Source organism: Gopherus evgoodei, unplaced genomic scaffold, assembly GCF_007399415.2.
Source record: "Gopherus evgoodei ecotype Sinaloan lineage unplaced genomic scaffold, rGopEvg1_v1.p scaffold_41_arrow_ctg1, whole genome shotgun sequence".
Taxonomy (NCBI): domain Eukaryota; kingdom Metazoa; phylum Chordata; order Testudines; family Testudinidae; genus Gopherus; species Gopherus evgoodei.
In genome coordinates, this window is record NW_022060062.1 from 1,836,895 (window position 1) to 1,844,106 (window position 7,212).

At 47.5% G+C, this 7,212-nt stretch overlaps 1 non-coding gene across 1 annotated transcript; it reads right to left on the reverse strand.

Moving 5' to 3' along the window:
* Nucleotides 1-794: 794 nt before the first annotated feature.
* Nucleotides 795-866, reverse strand: TRNAC-GCA. Its single transcript has one exon. It is a non-coding gene; the product is annotated as a tRNA-Cys (tRNA).
* Between the last annotated feature and the right edge of the window lie 6,346 nt (nucleotides 867-7,212).

Below are 7,212 nucleotides of genomic sequence, written 5' to 3' on the forward strand. Positions count from 1 at the left end.
ATCCCAGCATATTTAAAGGTAAAACTGCTTTACAAAAGCTCCTTTATTTTAGGTTAGACAAACAGGTCACTTCCCCACCTATTTCAAGGAGATGGAATTTTCCTTACCCACAGGGAACTTAAAAGAACATTCTCAAGATCACACATTCCTTAGGAGAAAACGACGGGGAAAACAAATAAAAACCACCAAACCCTTGCTGTTTCTACCCAAATGACCAATGAGATCAGAAACTTACAGAGACTCCACTCCTGCTCAGGAACTAGAAGCACATGACCTCGAAACAGCTGCCATTCGAATGTATCTGAAAGTTACAAGGAAAATGATCTGTGTTAAAGGAAGGTTGCCATTTATTAGAGCCCCAATTGATACCATGTGCACAAACAGAGGTTTGAATGTGTAACAGGGAGTTTGGTAAATCTTGGTTATTTTAGTTTTGTAACAGGCTCCTGTCCACCTCCAGTAGAATTTTCAGTCCCAATGGCAACTTACTAACTAAATGTAATACAGACTAGTCCATTCCTCCCAAGTGGATGTGGTTCTTGTTCTTCTGCACATTGTAGCCCATGGAGGCCAGGGACCTGCAAATGTGTCTTCATGTGCCTTTGTTTAATTAAAACAAACCTAGACACTTAGAGGATTGGAACTGATTTCAGCAGAGGGACATGTTTGCTAGGTTTTTATGCATTTGCACAGGAAAACATTGAGTGTGTCCATTCATTTCAGGGACCCTTATTTAGTGGAGCTCCTGAACATACTGGAAATGGAATTATTTTAACTGAAGGAACAGGTTTGTAAGGGGGCACTTGGAATTGAACCAAGGACCACTTGATCTGCACTCAAATACTCTACCACTGAGCTATACTCCCATGACATTTCCATAGGCAAGTCAGTGATCTTAAGGATTTTGAAGGACAGGCTCTGCCTTAGCAAGCTCCTTTTCTATTCCCAGACCACAGAGGTTTTAAAAATTGGGTTTGATTAAACTTTAGATATACTTGTAGACACCACAGCTTGCACACACACCAGCATAGCTTCCCCCAGTGACATACCTACCACCTTTCGGGGAGATGGGTTAACTACACTGACAGGACAGCTCTCTCCCCTCCACTTAGAGCATCTTCATTATTTATAAATAGGTGGGAAATAACCTCCTGAAGAGAAAGGAACCAATTTAGCAAATATTGCTGTGTCTGCATTCAATATGGGTAACTGGTCATATTGGGCTGGATTAGTAGGAGCATTTCAAGCAGATCGAGGGAAGTGATTATTCCCCTCTATTCAGCACTGGTGAGGCCACATCTGGAGCATTGCGTCCAGTTTTCACCCCCCTCCCCCACACTACAGAAACAAATTGGAGAGAGTCTAGGGGAGGACAACAAAAATGATTCGGGGGCACAGGACTTACGCGGAGAGGCTGAGGGCAGGGCTGCCCAGAGACGGGGCAGGTGGGGCAATTTGCCCCAGGCCCTGCAGGGGCCCCCATGAGAATATAGTATTGCAACTTTTTTTTATGGAAGGGACCCTGAAATTGTTTTGCCCCAGACCCCCTGAATCCTCTGGGCGGTCCTGCCCAGACCGTGGTGCTGTCCCCCCACTCCACCCCCTCCACTCGTTCTCCTCCCTCTGAGGCCCCACCTGTGCTCCACCCTCACTTCCATTTGGCCACTTCCCACCCCTGCTCTTCCTCTTTGGCTGAGGCCTGCTGGTCCACCTTTTGCTTGCTCCTCTCCTTCCCTAAGGCCTCCTCGTGCCTCTCCATGCCCTACCCCAAGGTCTTCCTGCTGCCATACCTCTCTGCCCCCTCCCCTAAGACCAGCCCTGCCCACTGCTCGTACCTCTCTGACCTTCCCCTGAGACATGCCCTGTCCACCCCTCTCATTTCTCTGACCTCTCCCCTGAGAACCGCCCTGCTCACCACCCATGCCTCTCTGCACCTTCCCCTGCCCTGCCCACCTCTCAAACCTCTCTGGCCCTCCACTGAGACCCCCCCCCATCCACCTCTTTCTTTGGTCATCTGTTGTTATTCTTTGAAACATCAAGGATGGAATAAAAAGCTGAGTTTACTCCAGGGCGAGGAAAGAAAGGAGCCATCAACCACCTGGCAAAGCTCAGTGCCCCAGAGAAAACCTGCCCTCTGCTATTGCCATCACTGATGTACTGGGGATATCACAGAAAAGGGACTGTCTGAATGACCAAGGCAGGAAATGGACAACAAGCTACAGCAACATCATTAACCACAAACACATTCTCCTCATGCTCCAGCCAGAAGGGAAACAAGCAAAACTTCTTGCTGTTCAGGCATGGACACACTTACACAATGGCACAGCAGTGTGTGTGTAGTGGAAGCTGGTCTGAGGAAACAACTGGAATTGATCAGTCAGAGAGAACAAAACTAGAGTGTTGTGAGAGCCCCATCTCAAGCAAGTAGTTGTGGCTGAGTGGTTACGATGATGGGCTAGAAGCCCCTTGGGGTCTCTCTGGGCAAGGTCAAATCCTGCCAACTACAGAGGAAGTTGTGGCTCTCCAGTTTCAATGCAGCTGGGTCTTGTCTTGCTCTCAAGCTATGTCTATATGAAAGGGTAATGTGGCTTTAGTTACAGTGTTTTAATTGAACAGCAGTTGCATGTCCACCCTGTGTCACGAGAGCACATTCATGTTAGCATCTCTTGGATCACCACAGAGTGCAGTGCACTGTGGGTAGCTATCCCACTGTGCAACTGGCTGCAGGGTGCTTTGGGAAGGGTTTGCAATGCCTCACAGGCTGGTACAGCATCACATGATGCAGGTTTCTCTATCCCATTGTTCTATGGGCATCCTACTAGATTTTCAACTGCAGTGTGTGTGGTGGGGTAGAGAGGGAAGGGGGGGAGACAGTGTGTGTTGGGGAAGAGTGAGTATGTTGCATCAGTCTCCCTTCTCTCACTGGCTCGGCTCAGCACAGCAGTCTCTGTCACATGCACACACTGCTGCCTGCTTAGCTCTGTGTCAGGGGTGCTGGAACAGGGGGGTTAGAGGGCCATGGCCCCACCACTCTTTACTGGCCGTTAGGACAAATGATGGAGCGGGGGAAAGGCTGCAGTCTTGGGGAAGAGGCGTTCTGTGGGTGTGGCCTCGGGGGGGAGAGGTGCTGTGAGTGGGAGTCCTTAGGGAAGGGGTGTCATGGGGGTGCCACAGTTCGGACAACGGTGCCCCCCCACCACTGTAAGGAGGCTTCTGCCACCCCTGCTCTGTGTTTGCAGAACGGGAGAGAGCAGCATTCCACGGCAGTGATTTGCTCCCTGGGGCTCCAGCAGGGGGGCTCGGGAGGTGATTTAAAGGGCTCGGGGCTCCGGCTGCTGCAGGGAGCCCTGGGCCCTTTAAATCACCAGCCTGGAGAAGCCGGGACGGGCTGGCACAGCGTACCGGCTCTTGCCGGTACCCCATACCGGAACGTACCGGCTTACTTTCACTTCCGGAAGGTCCTCATATGGATCAAGAACTGCTTAAAAGACAGGAAACAAAGGGTAGGAATAAATGGTCAGTTTTCAGGATGGAAACAGGTAACTGGTGGTGTCTGTACTGGGACCAGGACAAGTCAACATATTCATAAACCATCTGCTAAACAGCGAGGTGACAAAATTTGCGGATGATCCAAAACTACTAAGGATAGTTAAGTCCAAAGCAGACTGTGAGGAGTTCAAAAGAGATTTCACAAAACTGGATGAAAGGGCAACAAAATGGCAGAAGAAATTCAATGTTGATCAATGCAAAGTGATGCACACTGGAAAACATAATCCCAATGATACATAGAAAACGATGGGATGTAAAATAGCTGTTGCAACTCAAGTGGAAGATCTTGGAGTCACTGTGGATAGTTCTCTGCAAACATCCACTCAGTGTGCAGCAGCAGTCAAAAAAGCCAACAGAATATTGGGAATCATTAAGGAAGGGATAGATAATGAGAGAGAAAATCTTATTGCCACTACATAAATCCATGGTACGCCCACATCTTGAATATCACGTGCAGATATGGTCGCCCCATCTTAAAAAAAGATGTATTGGAACTGGAAAAGTTTCAGAAAAGGGGTATGGAGTGTCTGCCATATGAGGAGAGAATAATAAGACTGGGACTTTTCAGCTTGGGAAAAAAGTCACTGAGGGGGATATGAAAGAGGGCTAGAAAATCATGACATGTGGAGAAAGTAAATAAGGAGTGTTACTTATTCCTTCTCACAACACAAGAACTAGGGGGTCACCAAATGAAATTAATAGGTAGCACGTTTAAAACAAACAAATGGAAGTATTTTTTCCACAACGCACAGTCAACCTGCGGAACTCCTTGCCAGAGGATGTTGTAAAGGCCAAGACCATAACAGGATTCAAAAAAAGAGCTAAATCAATTCAGGGAGGATATGCTCTGAGCCACGACGGATAGGGATGCTGTCCCTAGTCTCTCTTTGCCAGGAGTTAGGAATAGGTGACAGGGGATGGATCACTTGATGATTACCTCTTCTGTTCATTCTCTCTGAAGCACCTGGCTTTGGCCACTATGGGAAGACAGGAAACTGGGCTAGATGGACCCAGTCTGACCCAGTATGGCTGTTCTTACGTCCTTACGCTCCTTTCATACAGATGCCTGGGAGTCTGCCTCACAATGTGTCCCTGAGGTCTCAGCCAAAACGCCCCAGACGGGCAAACACTCTGGGCTCCTGAAGCCTCTGCCTCCCACCTAGTGCCCTATGGCTCATCCCTGACCCTTGCTGCTGCACCTTGCTATAGAATGTGAAAGGAGCAGAGGCAGTGCAGGAGCCTTCTGGGGACGCAGAGCTGAGGCCTTGGGAGAGACACATTGTCTGAGACATCAGAGCGCTGTACACTATGCAGCCACCCCCTCAATCAGGGGCCTCTTACAGCCCTGACTCTGGGCTACCGCAATCCCTTCCCCAGACCAGGGTGCCCACAGATTACAGCCTGAAAATAGGCATGTGACACTAACTCCTGTTTTCCCTGCCAGGGCCTCCCCTACACCAAGTGGCATCCCAGGCAAGAAGTGTCTTCAGTGCCCGCTCCCCAATACGTTACACTTTTCAACAGCTTATTTTTTATTGCATTTGTAGCTCATTTCATGATTTTGATGCACAATGTGGATACATGATTCTCTCTGTCATATCAGATAATCAATTTGCAGGCTAGGATCTGTAAACCTGTATTTATTCATGCCATGTATAAGCAAATAAAACAAATTCATTTCCTCTGAGCATAGAGAAACTTTTTCATTTTGACAGTAACTGAACTGTACTAACATCTAGAAATGGAACTGTCACCAGCATAAGGTGGGCCAGTATTAAATAGTGTTACAGGAGGAGACAGCGTTAGGTTGTTAACCCTAGTGCTTTAGTTCAAAGGTCGCTTTTCTCGCCTTTGCCCTCATGAACAGAAGCGCAGCATTAGGGAGATCCAAAGATAGGCCAATGGGATTTTCAAGTGCTAAAATAGCAAGCAATGTCAGTCTCTCGTTGGCCAGCACTGATTGAAGATATGGTTTAATGAGCTGTAGCTTCAAGGCGAGGGTGGCTCTGTCCACTGCCTTCCGTTGCACTGCTGGGCACCAAGTCCCTGTTGGCCAATATGTGAAGCTGGGAGAAGACAGTGGGGTGGCAAGTGGCGGCAGGACTTTTGCCACCAGGGTCTAGCTGCCCAACTTCCTCCTCATACCACTGGGCCTCTGTCGCCATCAGGAAACCCAGGAACTAAGGCAGGAATAGGGCGAGAAAGTGAGTAAAGCCGAGCAAGGAAGGCAAAAGTAAATCTTTCCTTCATGGGCCACTCCCAATGATGTCCTTTTTCTGTGCCACAGCTAACAAAAACATCCCAGACAGAAAAGCAGTAGGATAAAAAAAAAAACCTAGCAGCTGCTGAAGTAGTTCAGTCGGGTTAGTGCTAAACTAAAGGTCCCTGGTTCAATCCCAGGCCTTGGAATGCTCTTCTATCCCCCTGTGTGCAGGGTGGGGTGTTCCTGAAAGTGCAGTAGGTCCTTTAACTGCCACAAGTTACTTTCACTTCCGGAAGGTCCTCATATGGATCAAGAACTGCTTAAAAGACAGGAAACAAAGGGTAGGAATAAATGGTCAGTTTTCAGGATGGAAACAGGTAACTGGTGGTGTCTGTACTGGGACCAGGACAAGTCAACATATTCATAAACCATCTGCTAAACAGCGAGGTGACAAAATTTGCGGATGATCCAAAACTACTAAGGATAGTTAAGTCCAAAGCAGACTGTGAGGAGTTCAAAAGAGATTTCACAAAACTGGATGAAAGGGCAACAAAATGCTCGGCTTTACTCACTTCCTCGCCCTATTCCTGCCTTAGTTCCTGGGTCTCCTGACGGCGACAGAGGCCCAGTGGTATGAGGAGGAAGTTGGGCAGCTAGACCCTGGTGGCAAACGGTTAGTTTAACTTCTGTGCCAGGGAAGATAATGGAGCAGGTAATCAAAGAAATCATCTGCAAACACTTGGAAGGTGGTAAGGTGATAGGGAATAGCCAGCATGGATTTGTAAAGAACAAATCATGTCAAACTAACCTGATAGCGTTCTTTGATAGGATAACGAGCCTTGTGGATAAGGGAGAAGCGGTGGATGTGATATACCTAGACTTTAGTAAGGCATTTGATACAGTTTCGCATGATATTCTTATAGATAAGCTAGGAAAGTACAATTTAGATGGGGCTACTATAAGGTGGGTGCATAACTGGCTGGATAACCGTACTCAGAGAGTAGTTGTTAATGGCTCCCAATCCTGCTGGAAAGGTATAACAAGTGGGGTTCCGCAGGGGTCTGTTTTGGGACCGGTTCTGTTCAATATCTTCATCAACGATTTAGATGTTGGCATAGAAAGTACGCTTATTAAGTTTGCGGACGATACCAAACTGGGAGGGATTGCAACTGCTCTGGAGGACAGGGTCAAAATTCAAAATGATCTGGACAAATTGGAGAAATGGTCTGAGGTAAACAGGATGAAGTTCAATAAAGATAAATGCAAAGTGCTCCACTTAGGAAGGAACAATCAGTTTCACACATACAGAATGGGAAGAGACTGTCTAGGAAGGAGTATGGCAGAAAGAGATCTAGGGGTCATAGTGGACCACAAGCTTAATATGAGTCAACAGTGTGATACTGCTGCAAAAAAAGCAAACATGATTCTGGGATGCATTAACAGGTGTGTTGTAAACAAGA